The sequence below is a fragment of the Coffea arabica genome, chromosome 11e, assembly GCF_036785885.1.
Source record: "Coffea arabica cultivar ET-39 chromosome 11e, Coffea Arabica ET-39 HiFi, whole genome shotgun sequence".
NCBI classification, from domain to species: domain Eukaryota; kingdom Viridiplantae; phylum Streptophyta; class Magnoliopsida; order Gentianales; family Rubiaceae; genus Coffea; species Coffea arabica.
The window spans coordinates 46,370,727-46,391,348 of record NC_092331.1 but is presented as its reverse complement, the minus strand read 5'-3'; the positions used below and the strand labels follow the sequence as shown (position 1 = coordinate 46,391,348).

The window sequence follows — 20,622 nt, the reverse complement described above, 5'->3', positions numbered from 1 at the left end:
TGTAATTAGTTTTGTGAGAAATTGATTTTATTAGAAATTACAGTGATAAATTAATAAATTAAAATTAAGTTTCGGGTCATTTCGGGTCGACCCGCCGCCCCGTAAACCTGAAATTTTCGGGTTCGGGTCAGCATACCTGACCCGTCACGGGTTGGCGGGTCGGGGTTCGGGTCAACAGATTTTCTGGCGGGTCTGTTGACCCGAACCCGACCCGCCAACCTGATTTGGACCCGAATTGCCACCCCTAACTGCAAGCGTGAAGGATTGATTTCATGATAATTTAGAGTTGCGGGATGAGGGAAAAAAACAGGGTGCAAATCAATAACAAAAAAATATATAAAGTAAATAAATAAAAGGATAAGAGGAAAATGCTTGAATTGACGCTTAAAATGAATTTCGGTCTAAAAAAGCCACACTGCTTCGCAGGACGGGGTAGTTTAAAAGAATAAAGCGAAAGGAACATGGCGGGTGCGATCATACCAGCACTAATGCACCGGATCCCATCAGAACTCCGAAGTTAAGCGTGCTTGGGCGAGAGTAGTACTAGGATGGGTGACCCCCTGGGAAGTCCTCGTGTTGCACCCCTCTCTTTTTTGTTTCGAAATCCAAATTTCCTATTCGTTCTTTATCCTGTAGTAATTTAGCTCCGTCGGAACGATTGCTTAATATTTTGCTTCTTGTCGAAGCGTGAAGGAGGATCTGAAGGCGCGAGACAAATCAGGAACGGTACGGCTCGATCAAAGCCCGGATCGTCGCTCAAATTTGTCGGCGCAAATGTATCACCGCAACTAGGGGTGGCAATTTTCGACACGACCTGAAAACACGACACGAACCTAACACGAAATTAATGGGTTTGGGTTGAGGTTTCGGGAATTCGGGTCAGAATCGGGTTGGACCCGATGAACCCGAAAAGAAAACCGGTCGATTTCGGGTCAACCCGTGGTGACCTGATATGACCCGATATGACCCGTTTACGAATTAAAAATAATTTAATAAACATAAAAATAATTTTATCTAACTAAACTAAGTTATTCTTTTTTTCAAAGGCATTAATTACTTAATCCTAAACGAATTTATTTAATTTGTGTGAAGTTGAAATTATTATACTTGGACAAATAACATATTATATTATTTTTCACTTTTGTATTGTTTTAATTTATTTTATATTTTGCTTGGGATAAAACACTTTTACGGTGTTTAATTTATTTTAGATTTGATTTGGAATCATTTATTTAAATTTTTATTACTTGATTATGTAATTAGTTTTGTGAGAAATTGATTTTATTAGAAATTACAGTGATAAATTAATAAATTAAAATTAAGTTTCGGGTCATTTCGGGTCGACCCGCCGCCCCGTAAACCTGAAATTTTCGGGTTCGGGTCAGCATACCTGACCCGTCACGGGTTGGCGGGTCGGGGTTCGGGTCAACAGATTTTCTGGCGGGTCTGTTGACCCGAACCCGACCCGCCAACCTGATTTGGACCCGAATTGCCACCCCTAACTGCAAGCGTGAAGGATTGATTTCATGATAATTTAGAGTTGCGGGATGAGGGAAAAAAACAGGGTGCAAATCAATAACAAAAAAAAATATAAAGTAAATAAATAAAAGGATAAGAGGAAAATGCTTGAATTGACGCTTAAAATGAATTTCGGTCTAGAAAAGCCACACTGCTTCGCAGGACGGGGTAGTTTAAAAGAATAAAGCGAAAGGAACATGGCGGGTGCGATCATACCAGCACTAATGCACCGGATCCCATCAGAACTCCGAAGTTAAGCGTGCTTGGGCGAGAGTAGTACTAGGATGGGTGACCCCCTGGGAAGTCCTCGTGTTGCACCCCTCTCTTTTTTGTTTCGAAATCCAAATTTCCTATTCGTTCTTTATCCTGTAGTAATTTAGCTCCGTCGGAACGATTGCTTAATATTTTGCTTCTTGTCGAAGCGTGAAGGAGGATCTGAAGGCGCGAGACAAATCAGGAACGGTACGGCTCGATCAAAGCCCGGATCGTCGCTCAAATTTGTCGGCGCAAATGTATCACCGCAACTAGGGGTGGCAATTTTCGACACGACCTGAAAACACGACACGAACCTAACACGAAATTAATGGGTTTGGGTTGAGGTTTCGGGAATTCGGGTCAGAATCGGGTTGGACCCGATGAACCCGAAAAGAAAACCGGTCGATTTCGGGTCAACCCGTGGTGACCTGATATGACCCGATATGACCCGTTTACGAATTAAAAATAATTTAATAAACATAAAAATAATTTTATCTAACTAAACTAAGTTATTCTTTTTTTCAAAGGCATTAATTACTTAATCCTAAACGAATTTATTTAATTTGTGTGAAGTTGAAATTATTATACTTGGACAAATAATATATTATATTATTTTTCACTTTTGTATTGTTTTAATTTATTTTATATTTTGCTTGGGATAAAACACTTTTACGGTGTTTAATTTATTTTAGATTTGATTTGGAATCATTTATTTAAATTTTTATTACTTGATTATGTAATTAGTTTTGTGAGAAATTGATTTTATTAGAAATTACAGTGATAAATTAATAAATTAAAATTAAGTTTCGGGTCATTTCGGGTCGACCCGCCGCCCCGTAAACCTGAAATTTTCGGGTTCGGGTCAGCATACCTGACCCGTCACGGGTTGGCGGGTCGGGGTTCGGGTCAACAGATTTTCTGGCGGGTCTGTTGACCCGAACCCGACCCGCCAACCTGATTTGGACCCGAATTGCCACCCCTAACTGCAAGCGTGAAGGATTGATTTCATGATAATTTAGAGTTGCGGGATGAGGGAAAAAAACAGGGTGCAAATCAATAACAAAAAAAAATATAAAGTAAATAAATAAAAGGATAAGAGGAAAATGCTTGAATTGACGCTTAAAATGAATTTCGGTCTAGAAAAGCCACACTGCTTCGCAGGACGGGGTAGTTTAAAAGAATAAAGCGAAAGGAACATGGCGGGTGCGATCATACCAGCACTAATGCACCGGATCCCATCAGAACTCCGAAGTTAAGCGTGCTTGGGCGAGAGTAGTACTAGGATGGGTGACCCCCTGGGAAGTCCTCGTGTTGCACCCCTCTCTTTTTTGTTTCGAAATCCAAATTTCCTATTCGTTCTTTATCCTGTAGTAATTTAGCTCCGTCGGAACGATTGCTTAATATTTTGCTTCTTGTCGAAGCGTGAAGGAGGATCTGAAGGCGCGAGACAAATCAGGAACGGTACGGCTCGATCAAAGCCCGGATCGTCGCTCAAATTTGTCGGCGCAAATGTATCACCGCAACTAGGGGTGGCAATTTTCGACACGACCTGAAAACACGACACGAACCTAACACGAAATTAATGGGTTTGGGTTGAGGTTTCGGGAATTCGGGTCAGAATCGGGTTGGACCCGATGAACCCGAAAAGAAAACCGGTCGATTTCGGGTCAACCCGTGGTGATCTGATATGACCCGATATGACCCGTTTACGAATTAAAAATAATTTAATAAACATAAAAATAATTTTATCTAACTAAACTAAGTTATTCTTTTTTTCAAAGGCATTAATTACTTAATCCTAAACGAATTTATTTAATTTGTGTGAATTTGAAATTATTATACTTGGACAAATAATATATTATATTATTTTTCACTTTTGTATTGTTTTAATTTATTTTATATTTTGCTTGGGATAAAACACTTTTACGGTGTTTAATTTATTTTAGATTTGATTTGGAATCATTTATTTAAATTTTTATTACTTGATTATGTAATTAGTTTTGTGAGAAATTGATTTTATTAGAAATTACAGTGATAAATTAATAAATTAAAATTAAGTTTCGGGTCATTTCGGGTCGACCCGCCGCCCCGTAAACCTGAAATTTTCGGGTTCGGGTCAGCATACCTGACCCGTCACGGGTTGGCGGGTCGGGGTTCGGGTCAACAGATTTTCTGGCGGGTCTGTTGACCCGAACCCGACCCGCCAACCTGATTTGGACCCGAATTGCCACCCCTAACTGCAAGCGTGAAGGATTGATTTCATGATAATTTAGAGTTGCGGGATGAGGGAAAAAAACAGGGTGCAAATCAATAACAAAAAAAAATATAAAGTAAATAAATAAAAGGATAAGAGGAAAATGCTTGAATTGACGCTTAAAATGAATTTCGGTCTAGAAAAGCCACACTGCTTCGCAGGACGGGGTAGTTTAAAAGAATAAAGCGAAAGGAACATGGCGGGTGCGATCATACCAGCACTAATGCACCGGATCCCATCAGAACTCCGAAGTTAAGCGTGCTTGGGCGAGAGTAGTACTAGGATGGGTGACCCCCTGGGAAGTCCTCGTGTTGCACCCCTCTCTTTTTTGTTTCGAAATCCAAATTTCCTATTCGTTCTTTATCCTGTAGTAATTTAGCTCCGTCGGAACGATTGCTTAATATTTTGCTTCTTGTCGAAGCGTGAAGGAGGATCTGAAGGCGCGAGACAAATCAGGAACGGTACGGCTCGATCAAAGCCCGGATCGTCGCTCAAATTTGTCGGCGCAAATGTATCACCGCAACTAGGGGTGGCAATTTTCGACACGACCTGAAAACACGACACGAACCTAACACGAAATTAATGGGTTTGGGTTGAGGTTTCGGGAATTCGGGTCAGAATCGGGTTGGACCCGATGAACCCGAAAAGAAAACCGGTCGATTTCGGGTCAACCAGTGGTGACCTGATATGACCCGATATGACCCGTTTACGAATTAAAAATAATTTAATAAACATAAAAATAATTTTATCTAACTAAACTAAGTTATTCTTTTTTTCAAAGGCATTAATTACTTAATCCTAAACGAATTTATTTAATTTGTGTGAAGTTGAAATTATTATACTTGGACAAATAATATATTATATTATTTTTCACTTTTGTATTGTTTTAATTTATTTTATATTTTGCTTGGGATAAAACACTTTTACGGTGTTTAATTTATTTTAGATTTGATTTGGAATCATTTATTTAAATTTTTATTACTTGATTATGTAATTAGTTTTGTGAGAAATTGATTTTATTAGAAATTACAGTGATAAATTAATAAATTAAAATTAAGTTTCGGGTCATTTCGGGTCGACCCGCCGCCCCGTAAACCTGAAATTTTCGGGTTCGGGTCAGCATACCTGACCCGTCACGGGTTGGCGGGTCGGGGTTCGGGTCAACAGATTTTCTGGCGGGTCTGTTGACCCGAACCCGACCCGCCAACCTGATTTGGACCCGAATTGCCACCCCTAACTGCAAGCGTGAAGGATTGATTTCATGATAATTTAGAGTTGCGGGATGAGGGAAAAAAACAGGGTGCAAATCAATAACAAAAAAAAATATAAAGTAAATAAATAAAAGGATAAGAGGAAAATGCTTGAATTGACGCTTAAAATGAATTTCGGTCTAGAAAAGCCACACTGCTTCGCAGGACGGGGTAGTTTAAAAGAATAAAGCGAAAGGAACATGGCGGGTGCGATCATACCAGCACTAATGCACCGGATCCCATCAGAACTCCGAAGTTAAGCGTGCTTGGGCGAGAGTAGTACTAGGATGGGTGACCCCCTGGGAAGTCCTCGTGTTGCACCCCTCTCTTTTTTGTTTCGAAATCCAAATTTCCTATTCGTTCTTTATCCTGTAGTAATTTAGCTCCGTCGGAACGATTGCTTAATATTTTGCTTCTTGTCGAAGCGTGAAGGAGGATCTGAAGGCGCGAGACAAATCAGGAACGGTACGGCTCGATCAAAGCCCGGATCGTCGCTCAAATTTGTCGGCGCAAATGTATCACCGCAACTAGGGGTGGCAATTTTCGACACGACCTGAAAACACGACACGAACCTAACACGAAATTAATGGGTTTGGGTTGAGGTTTCGGGAATTCGGGTCAGAATCGGGTTGGACCCGATGAACCCGAAAAGAAAACCGGTCGATTTCGGGTCAACCCGTGGTGACCTGATATGACCCGATATGACCCGTTTACGAATTAAAAATAATTTAATAAACATAAAAATAATTTTATCTAACTAAACTAAGTTATTCTTTTTTTCAAAGGCATTAATTACTTAATCCTAAACGAATTTATTTAATTTGTGTGAAGTTGAAATTATTATACTTGGACAAATAATATATTATATTATTTTTCACTTTTGTATTGTTTTAATTTATTTTATATTTTGCTTGGGATAAAACACTTTTACGGTGTTTAATTTATTTTAGATTTGATTTGGAATCATTTATTTAAATTTTTATTACTTGATTATGTAATTAGTTTTGTGAGAAATTGATTTTATTAGAAATTACAGTGATAAATTAATAAATTAAAATTAAGTTTCGGGTCATTTCGGGTCGACCCGCCGCCCCGTAAACCTGAAATTTTCGGGTTCGGGTCAGCATACCTGACCCGTCACGGGTTGGCGGGTCGGGGTTCGGGTCAACAGATTTTCTGGCGGGTCTGTTGACCCGAACCCGACCCGCCAACCTGATTTGGACCCGAATTGCCACCCCTAACTGCAAGCGTGAAGGATTGATTTCATGATAATTTAGAGTTGCGGGATGAGGGAAAAAAACAGGGTGCAAATCAATAACAAAAAAATATATAAAGTAAATAAATAAAAGGATAAGAGGAAAATGCTTGAATTGACGCTTAAAATGAATTTCGGTCTAGAAAAGCCACACTGCTTCGCAGGACGGGGTAGTTTAAAAGAATAAAGCGAAAGGAACATGGCGGGTGCGATCATACCAGCACTAATGCACCGGATCCCATCAGAACTCCGAAGTTAAGCGTGCTTGGGCGAGAGTAGTACTAGGATGGGTGACCCCCTGGGAAGTCCTCGTGTTGCACCCCTCTCTTTTTTGTTTCGAAATCCAAATTTCCTATTCGTTCTTTATCCTGTAGTAATTTAGCTCCGTCGGAACGATTGCTTAATATTTTGCTTCTTGTCGAAGCGTGAAGGAGGATCTGAAGGCGCGAGACAAATCAGGAACGGTACGGCTCGATCAAAGCCCGGATCGTCGCTCAAATTTGTCGGCGCAAATGTATCACCGCAACTAGGGGTGGCAATTTTCGACACGACCTGAAAACACGACACGAACCTAACACGAAATTAATGGGTTTGGGTTGAGGTTTCGGGAATTCGGGTCAGAATCGGGTTGGACCCGATGAACCCGAAAAGAAAACCGGTCGATTTCGGGTCAACCCGTGGTGACCTGATATGACCCGATATGACCCGTTTACGAATTAAAAATAATTTAATAAACATAAAAATAATTTTATCTAACTAAACTAAGTTATTCTTTTTTTCAAAGGCATTAATTACTTAATCCTAAACGAATTTATTTAATTTGTGTGAAGTTGAAATTATTATACTTGGACAAATAATATATTATATTATTTTTCACTTTTGTATTGTTTTAATTTATTTTATATTTTGCTTGGGATAAAACACTTTTACGGTGTTTAATTTATTTTAGATTTGATTTGGAATCATTTATTTAAATTTTTATTACTTGATTATGTAATTAGTTTTGTGAGAAATTGATTTTATTAGAAATTACAGTGATAAATTAATAAATTAAAATTAAGTTTCGGGTCATTTCGGGTCGACCCGCCGCCCCGTAAACCTGAAATTTTCGGGTTCGGGTCAGCATACCTGACCCGTCACGGGTTGGCGGGTCGGGGTTCGGGTCAACAGATTTTCTGGCGGGTCTGTTGACCCGAACCCGACCCGCCAACCTGATTTGGACCCGAATTGCCACCCCTAACTGCAAGCGTGAAGGATTGATTTCATGATAATTTAGAGTTGCGGGATGAGGGAAAAAAACAGGGTGCAAATCAATAACAAAAAAAAATATAAAGTAAATAAATAAAAGGATAAGAGGAAAATGCTTGAATTGACGCTTAAAATGAATTTCGGTCTAGAAAAGCCACACTGCTTCGCAGGACGGGGTAGTTTAAAAGAATAAAGCGAAAGGAACATGGCGGGTGCGATCATACCAGCACTAATGCACCGGATCCCATCAGAACTCCGAAGTTAAGCGTGCTTGGGCGAGAGTAGTACTAGGATGGGTGACCCCCTGGGAAGTCCTCGTGTTGCACCCCTCTCTTTTTTGTTTCGAAATCCAAATTTCCTATTCGTTCTTTATCCTGTAGTAATTTAGCTCCGTCGGAACGATTGCTTAATATTTTGCTTCTTGTCGAAGCGTGAAGGAGGATCTGAAGGCGCGAGACAAATCAGGAACGGTACGGCTCGATCAAAGCCCGGATCGTCGCTCAAATTTGTCGGCGCAAATGTATCACCGCAACTAGGGGTGGCAATTTTCGACACGACCTGAAAACACGACACGAACCTAACACGAAATTAATGGGTTTGGGTTGAGGTTTCGGGAATTCGGGTCAGAATCGGGTTGGACCCGATGAACCCGAAAAGAAAACCGGTCGATTTCGGGTCAACCCGTGGTGACCTGATATGACCCGTTTACGAATTAAAAATAATTTAATAAACATAAAAATAATTTTATCTAACTAAACTAAGTTATTCTTTTTTTCAAAGGCATTAATTACTTAATCCTAAACGAATTTATTTAATTTGTGTGAAGTTGAAATTATTATACTTGGACAAATAATATATTATATTATTTTTCACTTTTGTATTGTTTTAATTTATTTTATATTTTGCTTGGGATAAAACACTTTTACGGTGTTTAATTTATTTTAGATTTGATTTGGAATCATTTATTTAAATTTTTATTACTTGATTATGTAATTAGTTTTGTGAGAAATTGATTTTATTAGAAATTACAGTGATAAATTAATAAATTAAAATTAAGTTTCGGGTCATTTCGGGTCGACCCGCCGCCCCGTAAACCTGAAATTTTCGGGTTCGGGTCAGCATACCTGACCCGTCACGGGTTGGCGGGTCGGGGTTCGGGTCAACAGATTTTCTGGCGGGTCTGTTGACCCGAACCCGACCCGCCAACCTGATTTGGACCCGAATTGCCACCCCTAACTGCAAGCGTGAAGGATTGATTTCATGATAATTTAGAGTTGCGGGATGAGGGAAAAAAACAGGGTGCAAATCAATAACAAAAAAAAATATAAAGTAAATAAATAAAAGGATAAGAGGAAAATGCTTGAATTGACGCTTAAAATGAATTTCGGTCTAGAAAAGCCACACTGCTTCGCAGGACGGGGTAGTTTAAAAGAATAAAGCGAAAGGAACATGGCGGGTGCGATCATACCAGCACTAATGCACCGGATCCCATCAGAACTCCGAAGTTAAGCGTGCTTGGGCGAGAGTAGTACTAGGATGGGTGACCCCCTGGGAAGTCCTCGTGTTGCACCCCTCTCTTTTTTGTTTCGAAATCCAAATTTCCTATTCGTTCTTTATCCTGTAGTAATTTAGCTCCGTCGGAACGATTGCTTAATATTTTGCTTCTTGTCGAAGCGTGAAGGAGGATCTGAAGGCGCGAGACAAATCAGGAACGGTACGGCTCGATCAAAGCCCGGATCGTCGCTCAAATTTGTCGGCGCAAATGTATCACCGCAACTAGGGGTGGCAATTTTCGACACGACCTGAAAACACGACACGAACCTAACACGAAATTAATGGGTTTGGGTTGAGGTTTCGGGAATTCGGGTCAGAATCGGGTTGGACCCGATGAACCCGAAAAGAAAACCGGTCGATTTCGGGTCAACCCGTGGTGACCTGATATGACCCGATATGACCCGTTTACGAATTAAAAATAATTTAATAAACATAAAAATAATTTTATCTAACTAAACTAAGTTATTCTTTTTTTCAAAGGCATTAATTACTTAATCCTAAACGAATTTATTTAATTTGTGTGAAGTTGAAATTATTATACTTGGACAAATAATATATTATATTATTTTTCACTTTTGTATTGTTTTAATTTATTTTATATTTTGCTTGGGATAAAACACTTTTACGGTGTTTAATTTATTTTAGATTTGATTTGGAATCATTTATTTAAATTTTTATTACTTGATTATGTAATTAGTTTTGTGAGAAATTGATTTTATTAGAAATTACAGTGATAAATTAATAAATTAAAATTAAGTTTCGGGTCATTTCGGGTCGACCCGCCGCCCCGTAAACCTGAAATTTTCGGGTTCGGGTCAGCATATCTGACCCGTCACGGGTTGGCGGGTCGGGGTTCGGGTCAACAGATTTTCTGGCGGGTCTGTTGACCCGAACCCGACCCGCCAACCTGATTTGGACCCGAATTGCCACCCCTAACTGCAAGCGTGAAGGATTGATTTCATGATAATTTAGAGTTGCGGGATGAGGGAAAAAAACAGGGTGCAAATCAATAACAAAAAAAAATATAAAGTAAATAAATAAAAGGATAAGAGGAAAATGCTTGAATTGACGCTTAAAATGAATTTCGGTCTAGAAAAGCCACACTGCTTCGCAGGACGGGGTAGTTTAAAAGAATAAAGCGAAAGGAACATGGCGGGTGCGATCATACCAGCACTAATGCACCGGATCCCATCAGAACTCCGAAGTTAAGCGTGCTTGGGCGAGAGTAGTACTAGGATGGGTGACCCCCTGGGAAGTCCTCGTGTTGCACCCCTCTCTTTTTTGTTTCGAAATCCAAATTTCCTATTCGTTCTTTATCCTGTAGTAATTTAGCTCCGTCGGAACGATTGCTTAATATTTTGCTTCTTGTCGAAGCGTGAAGGAGGATCTGAAGGCGCGAGACAAATCAGGAACGGTACGGCTCGATCAAAGCCCGGATCGTCGCTCAAATTTGTCGGCGCAAATGTATCACCGCAACTAGGGGTGGCAATTTTCGACACGACCTGAAAACACGACACGAACCTAACACGAAATTAATGGGTTTGGGTTGAGGTTTCGGGAATTCGGGTCAGAATCGGGTTGGACCCGATGAACCCGAAAAGAAAACCGGTCGATTTCGGGTCAACCCGTGGTGACCTGATATGACCCGATATGACCCGTTTACGAATTAAAAATAATTTAATAAACATAAAAATAAATTTATCTAACTAAACTAAGTTATTCTTTTTTTCAAAGGCATTAATTACTTAATCCTAAACGAATTTATTTAATTTGTGTGAAGTTGAAATTATTATACTTGGACAAATAATATATTATATTATTTTTCACTTTTGTATTGTTTTAATTTATTTTATATTTTGCTTGGGATAAAACACTTTTACGGTGTTTAATTTATTTTAGATTTGATTTGGAATCATTTATTTAAATTTTTATTACTTGATTATGTAATTAGTTTTGTGAGAAATTGATTTTATTAGAAATTACAGTGATAAATTAATAAATTAAAATTAAGTTTCGGGTCATTTCTGGTCGACCCGCCGCCCCGTAAACCTGAAATTTTCGGGTTCGGGTCAGCATACCTGACCCGTCACGGGTTGGCGGGTCGGGGTTCGGGTCAACAGATTTTCTGGCGGGTCTGTTGACCCGAACCCGACCCGCCAACCTGATTTGGACCCGAATTGCCACCCCTAACTGCAAGCGTGAAGGATTGATTTCATGATAATTTAGAGTTGCGGGATGAGGGAAAAAAACAGGGTGCAAATCAATAACAAAAAAATATATAAAGTAAATAAATAAAAGGATAAGAGGAAAATGCTTGAATTGACGCTTAAAATGAATTTCGGTCTAGAAAAGCCACACTGCTTCGCAGGACGGGGTAGTTTAAAAGAATAAAGCGAAAGGAACATGGCGGGTGCGATCATACCAGCACTAATGCACCGGATCCCATCAGAACTCCGAAGTTAAGCGTGCTTGGGCGAGAGTAGTACTAGGATGGGTGACCCCCTGGGAAGTCCTCGTGTTGCACCCCTCTCTTTTTTGTTTCGAAATCCAAATTTCCTATTCGTTCTTTATCCTGTAGTAATTTAGCTCCGTCGGAACGATTGCTTAATATTTTGCTTCTTGTCGAAGCGTGAAGGAGGATCTGAAGGCGCGAGACAAATCAGGAACGGTACGGCTCGATCAAAGCCCGGATCGTCGCTCAAATTTGTCGGCGCAAATGTATCACCGCAACTAGGGGTGGCAATTTTCGACACGACCTGAAAACACGACACGAACCTAACACGAAATTAATGGGTTTGGGTTGAGGTTTCGGGAATTCGGGTCAGAATCGGGTTGGACCCGATGAACCCGAAAAGAAAACCGGTCGATTTCGGGTCAACCCGTGGTGACCTGATATGACCCGTTTACGAATTAAAAATAATTTAATAAACATAAAAATAATTTTATCTAACTAAACTAAGTTATTCTTTTTTTCAAAGGCATTAATTACTTAATCCTAAACGAATTTATTTAATTTGTGTGAAGTTGAAATTATTATACTTGGACAAATAATATATTATATTATTTTTCACTTTTGTATTGTTTTAATTTATTTTATATTTTGCTTGGGATAAAACACTTTTACGGTGTTTAATTTATTTTAGATTTGATTTGGAATCATTTATTTAAATTTTTATTACTTGATTATGTAATTAGTTTTGTGAGAAATTGATTTTATTAGAAATTACAGTGATAAATTAATAAATTAAAATTAAGTTTCGGGTCATTTCGGGTCGACCCGCCGCCCCGTAAACCTGAAATTTTCGGGTTCGGGTCAGCATACCTGACCCGTCACGGGTTGGCGGGTCGGGGTTCGGGTCAACAGATTTTCTGGCGGGTCTGTTGACCCGAACCCGACCCGCCAACCTGATTTGGACCCGAATTGCCACCCCTAACTGCAAGCGTGAAGGATTGATTTCATGATAATTTAGAGTTGCGGGATGAGGGAAAAAAACAGGGTGCAAATCAATAACAAAAAAAAATATAAAGTAAATAAATAAAAGGATAAGAGGAAAATGCTTGAATTGACGCTTAAAATGAATTTCGGTCTAGAAAAGCCACACTGCTTCGCAGGACGGGGTAGTTTAAAAGAATAAAGCGAAAGGAACATGGCGGGTGCGATCATACCAGCACTAATGCACCGGATCCCATCAGAACTCCGAAGTTAAGCGTGCTTGGGCGAGAGTAGTACTAGGATGGGTGACCCCCTGGGAAGTCCTCGTGTTGCACCCCTCTCTTTTTTGTTTCGAAATCCAAATTTCCTATTCGTTCTTTATCCTGTAGTAATTTAGCTCCGTCGGAACGATTGCTTAATATTTTGCTTCTTGTCGAAGCGTGAAGGAGGATCTGAAGGCGCGAGACAAATCAGGAACGGTACGGCTCGATCAAAGCCCGGATCGTCGCTCAAATTTGTCGGCGCAAATGTATCACCGCAACTAGGGGTGGCAATTTTCGACACGACCTGAAAACACGACACGAACCTAACACGAAATTAATGGGTTTGGGTTGAGGTTTCGGGAATTCGGGTCAGAATCGGGTTGGACCCGATGAACCCGAAAAGAAAACCGGTCGATTTCGGGTCAACCCGTGGTGACCTGATATGACCCGATATGACCCGTTTACGAATTAAAAATAATTTAATAAACATAAAAATAATTTTATCTAACTAAACTAAGTTATTCTTTTTTTCAAAGGCATTAATTACTTAATCCTAAACGAATTTATTTAATTTGTGTGAAGTTGAAATTATTATACTTGGACAAATAATATATTATATTATTTTTCACTTTTGTATTGTTTTAATTTATTTTATATTTTGCTTGGGATAAAACACTTTTACGGTGTTTAATTTATTTTAGATTTGATTTGGAATCATTTATTTAAATTTTTATTACTTGATTATGTAATTAGTTTTGTGAGAAATTGATTTTATTAGAAATTACAGTGATAAATTAATAAATTAAAATTAAGTTTCGGGTCATTTCGGGTCGACCCGCCGCCCCGTAAACCTGAAATTTTCGGGTTCGGGTCAGCATACCTGACCCGTCACGGGTTGGCGGGTCGGGGTTCGGGTCAACAGATTTTCTGGCGGGTCTGTTGACCCGAACCCGACCCGCCAACCTGATTTGGACCCGAATTGCCACCCCTAACTGCAAGCGTGAAGGATTGATTTCATGATAATTTAGAGTTGCGGGATGAGGGAAAAAAACAGGGTGCAAATCAATAACAAAAAAAAATATAAAGTAAATAAATAAAAGGATAAGAGGAAAATGCTTGAATTGACGCTTAAAATGAATTTCGGTCTAGAAAAGCCACACTGCTTCGCAGGACGGGGTAGTTTAAAAGAATAAAGCGAAAGGAACATGGCGGGTGCGATCATACCAGCACTAATGCACCGGATCCCATCAGAACTCCGAAGTTAAGCGTGCTTGGGCGAGAGTAGTACTAGGATGGGTGACCCCCTGGGAAGTCCTCGTGTTGCACCCCTCTCTTTTTTGTTTCGAAATCCAAATTTCCTATTCGTTCTTTATCCTGTAGTAATTTAGCTCCGTCGGAACGATTGCTTAATATTTTGCTTCTTGTCGAAGCGTGAAGGAGGATCTGAAGGCGCGAGACAAATCAGGAACGGTACGGCTCGATCAAAGCCCGGATCGTCGCTCAAATTTGTCGGCGCAAATGTATCACCGCAACTAGGGGTGGCAATTTTCGACACGACCTGAAAACACGACACGAACCTAACACGAAATTAATGGGTTTGGGTTGAGGTTTCGGGAATTCGGGTCAGAATCGGGTTGGACCCGATGAACCCGAAAAGAAAACCGGTCGATTTCGGGTCAACCCGTGGTGACCTGATATGACCCGATATGACCCGTTTACGAATTAAAAATAATTTAATAAACATAAAAATAATTTTATCTAACTAAACTAAGTTATTCTTTTTTTCAAAGGCATTAATTACTTAATCCTAAACGAATTTATTTAATTTGTGTGAAGTTGAAATTATTATACTTGGACAAATAATATATTATATTATTTTTCACTTTTGTATTGTTTTAATTTATTTTATATTTTGCTTGGGATAAAACACTTTTACGGTGTTTAATTTATTTTAGATTTGATTTGGAATCATTTATTTAAATTTTTATTACTTGATTATGTAATTAGTTTTGTGAGAAATTGATTTTATTAGAAATTACAGTGATAAATTAATAAATTAAAATTAAGTTTCGGGTCATTTCGGGTCGACCCGCCGCCCCGTAAACCTGAAATTTTCGGGTTCGGGTCAGCATACCTGACCCGTCACGGGTTGGCGGGTCGGGGTTCGGGTCAACAGATTTTCTGGCGGGTCTGTTGACCCGAACCCGACCCGCCAACCTGATTTGGACCCGAATTGCCACCCCTAACTGCAAGCGTGAAGGATTGATTTCATGATAATTTAGAGTTGCGGGATGAGGGAAAAAAACAGGGTGCAAATCAATAACAAAAAAAAATATAAAGTAAATAAATAAAAGGATAAGAGGAAAATGCTTGAATTGACGCTTAAAATGAATTTCGGTCTAGAAAAGCCACACTGCTTCGCAGGACGGGGTAGTTTAAAAGAATAAAGCGAAAGGAACATGGCGGGTGCGATCATACCAGCACTAATGCACCGGATCCCATCAGAACTCCGAAGTTAAGCGTGCTTGGGCGAGAGTAGTACTAGGATGGGTGACCCCCTGGGAAGTCCTCGTGTTGCACCCCTCTCTTTTTTGTTTCGAAATCCAAATTTCCTATTCGTTCTTTATCCTGTAGTAATTTAGCTCCGTCGGAACGATTGCTTAATATTTTGCTTCTTGTCGAAGCGTGAAGGAGGATCTGAAGGCGCGAGACAAATCAGGAACGGTACGGCTCGATCAAAGCCCGGATCGTCGCTCAAATTTGTCGGCGCAAATGTATCACCGCAACTAGGGGTGGCAATTTTCGACACGACCTGAAAACACGACACGAACCTAACACGAAATTAATGGGTTTGGGTTGAGGTTTCGGGAATTCGGGTCAGAATCGGGTTGGACCCGATGAACCCGAAAAGAAAACCGGTCGATTTCGGGTCAACCCGTGGTGACCTGATATGACCCGTTTACGAATTAAAAATAATTTAATAAACATAAAAATAAATTTATCTAACTAAACTAAGTTATTCTTTTTTTCAAAGGCATTAATTACTTAATCCTAAACGAATTTATTTAATTTGTGTGAAGTTGAAATTATTATACTTGGACAAATAATATATTATATTATTTTTCACTTTTGTATTGTTTTAATTTATTTTATATTTTGCTTGGGATAAAACACTTTTACGGTGTTTAATTTATTTTAGATTTGATTTGGAATCATTTATTTAAATTTTTATTACTTGATTATGTAATTAGTTTTGTGAGAAATTGATTTTATTAGAAATTACAGTGATAAATTAATAAATTAAAATTAAGTTTCGGGTCATTTCGGGTCGACCCGCCGCCCCGTAAACCTGAAATTTTCGGGTTCGGGTCAGCATACCTGACCCGTCACGAGTTGGCGGGTCGGGGTTCGGGTCAACAGATTTTCTGGCGGGTCTGTTGACCCGAACCCGACCCGCCAACCTGATTTGGACCCGAATTGCCACCCCTAACTGCAAGCGTGAAGGATTGATTTCATGATAATTTAGAGTTGCGGGATGAGGGAAAAAAACAGGGTGCAAATCAATAACAAAAAAAAATATAAAGTAAATAAATAAAAGGATAAGAGGAAAATGCTTGAATTGACGCTTAAAATGAATTTCGGTCTAGAAAAGCCACACTGCTTCGCAGGACGGGGTAGTTTAAAAGAATAAAGCGAAAGGAACATGGCGGGTGCGATCATACCAGCACTAATGCACCGGATCCCATCAGAACTCCGAAGTTAAGCGTGCTTGGGCGAGAGTAGTACTAGGATGGGTGACCCCCTGGGAAGTCCTCGTGTTGCACCCCTCTCTTTTTTGTTTCGAAATCCAAATTTCCTATTCGTTCTTTATCCTGTAGTAATTTAGCTCCGTCGGAACGATTGCTTAATATTTTGCTTCTTGTCGAAGCGTGAAGGAGGATCTGAAGGCGCGAGACAAATCAGGAACGGTACGGCTCGATCAAAGCCCGGATCGTCGCTCAAATTTGTCGGCGCAAATGTATCACCGCAACTAGGGGTGGCAATTTTCGACACGACCTGAAAACACGACACGAACCTAACACGAAATTAATGGGTTTGGGTTGAGGTTTCGGGAATTCGGGTCAGAATCGGGTTGGACCCGATGAACCCGAAAAGAAAACCGGTCGATTTCGGGTCAACCCGTGGTGACCTGATATGACCCGATATGACCCGTTTACGAATTAAAAATAATTTAATAAACATAAAAATAATTTTATCTAACTAAACTAAGTTATTCTTTTTTTCAAAGGCATTAATTACTTAATCCTAAACGAATTTATTTAATTTGTGTGAAGTTGAAATTATTATACTTGGACAAATAATATATTATATTATTTTTCACTTTTGTATTGTTTTAATTTATTTTATATTTTGCTTGGGATAAAACACTTTTACGGTGTTTAATTTATTTTAGATTTGATTTGGAATCATTTATTTAAATTTTTATTACTTGATTATGTAATTAGTTTTGTGAGAAATTGATTTTATTAGAAATTACAGTGATAAATTAATAAATTAAAATTAAGTTTCGGGTCATTTCGGGTCGACCCGCCGCCCCGTAAACCTGAAATTTTCGGGTTCGGGTCAGCATACCTGACCCGTCACGGGTTGGCGGGTCGGGGTTCGGGTCAACAGATTTTCTGGCGGGTCTGTTGACCCGAACCCGACCCGCCAACCTGATTTGGACCCGAATTGCCACCCCTAACTGCAAGCGTGAAGGATTGATTTCATGATAATTTAGAGTTGCGGGATGAGGGAAAAAAACAGGGTGCAAATCAATAACAAAAAAAAATATAAAGTAAATAAATAAAAGGATAAGAGGAAAATGCTTGAATTGACGCTTAAAATGAATTTCGGTCTAGAAAAGCCACACTGCTTCGCAGGACGGGGTAGTTTAAAAGAATAAAGCGAAAGGAACATGGCGGGTGCGATCATACCAGCACTAATGCACCGGATCCCATCAGAACTCCGAAGTTAAGCGTGCTTGGGCGAGAGTAGTACTAGGATGGGTGACCCCCTGGGAAGTCCTCGTGTTGCACCCCTCTCTTTTTTGTTTCGAAATCCAAATTTCCTATTCGTTCTTTATCCTGTAGTAATTTAGCTCCGTCGGAACGATTGCTTAATATTTTGCTTCTTGTCGAAGCGTGAAGGAGGATCTGAAGGCGCGAGACAAATCAGGAACGGTACGGCTCGATCAAAGCCCGGATCGTCGCTCAAATTTGTCGGCGCAAATGTATCACCGCAACTAGGGGTGGCAATTTTCGACACGACCTGAAAACACGACACGAACCTAACACGAAATTAATGGGTTTGGGTTGAGGTTTCGGGAATTCGGGTCAGAATCGGGTTGGACCCGATGAACCCGAAAAGAAAACCGGTCGATTTCGGGTCAACCCGTGGTGACCTGATATGACCCGATATGACCCGTTTACGAATTAAAAATAATTTAATAAACATAAAAATAATTTTATCTAACTAAACTAAGTTATTCTTTTTTTCAAAGGCATTAATTACTTAATCCTAAACGAATTTATTTAATTTGTGTGAAGTTGAAATTATTATACTTGGACAAATAATATATTATATTATTTTTCACTTTTGTATTGTTTTAATTTATTTTATATTTTGCTTGGGATAAAACACTTTTACGGTGTTTAATTTATTTTAGATTTGATTTGGAATCATTTATTTAAATTTTTATTACTTGATTATGTAATTAGTTTTGTGAGAAATTGATTTTATTAGAAATTACAGTGATAAATTAATAAATTAAAATTAAGTTTCGGGTCATTTCGGGTCGACCCGCCGCCCCGTAAACCTGAAATTTTCGGGTTCGGGTCAGCATACCTGACCCGTCACGGGTTGGCGGGTCGGGGTTCGGGTCAACAGATTTTCTGGCGGGTCTGTTGACCCGAACCCGACCCGCCAACCTGATTTGGACCCGAATTGCCACCCCTAACTGCAAGCGTGAAGGATTGATTTCATGATAATTTAGAGTTGCGGGATGAGGGAAAAAAACAGGGTGCAAATCAATAACAAAAAAAAATATAAAGTAAATAAATAAAAGGATAAGAGGAAAATGCTTGAATTGACGCTTAAAATGAATTTCGGTCTAGAAAAGCCACACTGCTTCGCAGGACGGGGTAGTTTAAAAGAATAAAGCGAAAGGAACATGGCGGGTGCGATCATACCAGCACTAATGCACCGGATCCCATCAGAACTCCGAAGTTAAGCGTGCTTGGGCGAGAGTAGTACTAGGATGGGTGACCCCCTGGGAATTCCTCGTGTTGCACCCCTCTCTTTTTTGTTTCGAAATCCAAATTTCCTATTCGTTCTTTATCCTGTAGTAATTTAGCTCCGTCGGAACGATTGCTTAATATTTTGCTTCTTGTCGAAGCGTGAAGGAGGATCTGAAGGCGCGAGACAAATCAGGAACGGTACGACTCGATCAAAGCCCGGATCGTCGCTCAAATTTGTCGGCGCAAATGTATCACCGCAACTAGGGGTGGCAATTTTCGACACGACCTGAAAACACGACACGAACCTAACACGAAATTAATGGGTTTGGGTTGAGGTTTCGGGAATTCGGGTCAGAATCGGGTTGGACCCGATGAACCCGAAAAGAAAACCGGTCGATTTCGGGTCAACCCGTGGTGACCTGATATGACCCGATATGACCCGTTTACGAATTAAAAATAATTTAATAAACATAAAAATAAATTTATCTAACTAAACTAAGTTATTCTTTTTTTCAAAGGCATTAATTACTTAATCCTAAACGAATTTATTTAATTTGTGTGAAGTTGAAATTATTATACTTGGACAAATAATATATTATATTATTTTTCACTTTTGTATTGTTTTAATTTATTTTATATTTTGCTTGGGATAAAACACTTTTACGGTGTTTAATTTATTTTAGATTTGATTTGGAATCATTTATTTAAATTTTTATTACTTGATTATGTAATTAGTTTTGTGAGAAATTGATTTTATTAGAAATTACAGTGATAAATTAATAAATTAAAATTAAGTTTCGGGTCATTTCTGGTCGACCCGCCGCCCCGTAAACCTGAAATTTTCGGGTTCGGGTCAGCATACCTGACCCGTCACGGGTTGGCGGGTCGGGGTTCGGGTCAACAGATTTTCTGGCGGGTCTGTTGACCCGAACCCGACCCGCCAACCTGATTTGGACCCGAATTGCCACCCCTAACTGCAAGCGTGAAGGATTGATTTCATGATAATTTAGAGTTGCGGGATGAGGGAAAAAAACAGGGTGCAAATCAATAACAAAAAAATATATAAAGTAAATAAATAAAAGGATAAGAGGAAAATGCTTGAATTGACGCTTAAAATGAATTTCGGTCTAGAAAAGCCACACTGCTTCGCAGGACGGGGTAGTTTAAAAGAATAAAGCGAAAGGAACATGGCGGGTGCGATCATACCAGCACTAATGCACCGGATCCCATCAGAACTCCGAAGTTAAGCGTGCTTGGGCGAGAGTAGTACTAGGATGGGTGACCCCCTGGGAAGTCCTCGTGTTGCACCCCTCT

General features: G+C 39.6%; 17 non-coding genes across 17 annotated transcripts; all 17 read left to right on the top strand.

The window, feature by feature from the left end:
- The first annotated feature begins 466 nt into the window (after positions 1-466).
- LOC140029649 (5S ribosomal RNA) lies at positions 467-585 on the top strand. The gene has a single exon (XR_011833555.1). It is a non-coding gene; the product is annotated as a 5S ribosomal RNA (ribosomal RNA).
- Positions 586-1,720: 1,135 nt separating this feature from the next.
- Positions 1,721-1,839, top strand: LOC140029648 (5S ribosomal RNA). The gene has a single exon (XR_011833554.1). It is a non-coding gene; the product is annotated as a 5S ribosomal RNA (ribosomal RNA).
- Positions 1,840-2,974: 1,135 nt separating this feature from the next.
- Positions 2,975-3,093, top strand: LOC140029647 (5S ribosomal RNA). Its single transcript, XR_011833553.1, has one exon. It is a non-coding gene; the product is annotated as a 5S ribosomal RNA (ribosomal RNA).
- A 1,135-nt stretch (positions 3,094-4,228) lies between these two features.
- Positions 4,229-4,347, top strand: LOC140029646 (5S ribosomal RNA). Its single transcript, XR_011833552.1, has one exon. It is a non-coding gene; the product is annotated as a 5S ribosomal RNA (ribosomal RNA).
- A 1,135-nt stretch (positions 4,348-5,482) lies between these two features.
- On the top strand, positions 5,483-5,601 carry LOC140029645 (5S ribosomal RNA). Its single transcript, XR_011833551.1, has one exon. It is a non-coding gene; the product is annotated as a 5S ribosomal RNA (ribosomal RNA).
- A 1,135-nt stretch (positions 5,602-6,736) lies between these two features.
- LOC140029644 (5S ribosomal RNA) lies at positions 6,737-6,855 on the top strand. Its single transcript, XR_011833550.1, has one exon. It is a non-coding gene; the product is annotated as a 5S ribosomal RNA (ribosomal RNA).
- Positions 6,856-7,990: 1,135 nt separating this feature from the next.
- LOC140029643 (5S ribosomal RNA) lies at positions 7,991-8,109 on the top strand. Its single transcript, XR_011833549.1, has one exon. It is a non-coding gene; the product is annotated as a 5S ribosomal RNA (ribosomal RNA).
- A 1,125-nt stretch (positions 8,110-9,234) lies between these two features.
- On the top strand, positions 9,235-9,353 carry LOC140029642 (5S ribosomal RNA). The gene has a single exon (XR_011833548.1). It is a non-coding gene; the product is annotated as a 5S ribosomal RNA (ribosomal RNA).
- Positions 9,354-10,488: 1,135 nt separating this feature from the next.
- LOC140029641 (5S ribosomal RNA) lies at positions 10,489-10,607 on the top strand. Its single transcript, XR_011833547.1, has one exon. It is a non-coding gene; the product is annotated as a 5S ribosomal RNA (ribosomal RNA).
- Positions 10,608-11,742: 1,135 nt separating this feature from the next.
- Positions 11,743-11,861, top strand: LOC140029639 (5S ribosomal RNA). The gene has a single exon (XR_011833545.1). It is a non-coding gene; the product is annotated as a 5S ribosomal RNA (ribosomal RNA).
- A 1,125-nt stretch (positions 11,862-12,986) lies between these two features.
- LOC140029638 (5S ribosomal RNA) lies at positions 12,987-13,105 on the top strand. Its single transcript, XR_011833544.1, has one exon. It is a non-coding gene; the product is annotated as a 5S ribosomal RNA (ribosomal RNA).
- A 1,135-nt stretch (positions 13,106-14,240) lies between these two features.
- On the top strand, positions 14,241-14,359 carry LOC140029637 (5S ribosomal RNA). The gene has a single exon (XR_011833543.1). It is a non-coding gene; the product is annotated as a 5S ribosomal RNA (ribosomal RNA).
- A 1,135-nt stretch (positions 14,360-15,494) lies between these two features.
- LOC140029636 (5S ribosomal RNA) lies at positions 15,495-15,613 on the top strand. The gene has a single exon (XR_011833542.1). It is a non-coding gene; the product is annotated as a 5S ribosomal RNA (ribosomal RNA).
- A 1,125-nt stretch (positions 15,614-16,738) lies between these two features.
- Positions 16,739-16,857, top strand: LOC140029635 (5S ribosomal RNA). Its single transcript, XR_011833541.1, has one exon. It is a non-coding gene; the product is annotated as a 5S ribosomal RNA (ribosomal RNA).
- Positions 16,858-17,992: 1,135 nt separating this feature from the next.
- On the top strand, positions 17,993-18,111 carry LOC140029634 (5S ribosomal RNA). Its single transcript, XR_011833540.1, has one exon. It is a non-coding gene; the product is annotated as a 5S ribosomal RNA (ribosomal RNA).
- A 1,135-nt stretch (positions 18,112-19,246) lies between these two features.
- LOC140029801 (5S ribosomal RNA) lies at positions 19,247-19,365 on the top strand. The gene has a single exon (XR_011833715.1). It is a non-coding gene; the product is annotated as a 5S ribosomal RNA (ribosomal RNA).
- A 1,135-nt stretch (positions 19,366-20,500) lies between these two features.
- Positions 20,501-20,619, top strand: LOC140029633 (5S ribosomal RNA). The gene has a single exon (XR_011833539.1). It is a non-coding gene; the product is annotated as a 5S ribosomal RNA (ribosomal RNA).
- Positions 20,620-20,622: the final 3 nt, after the last annotated feature.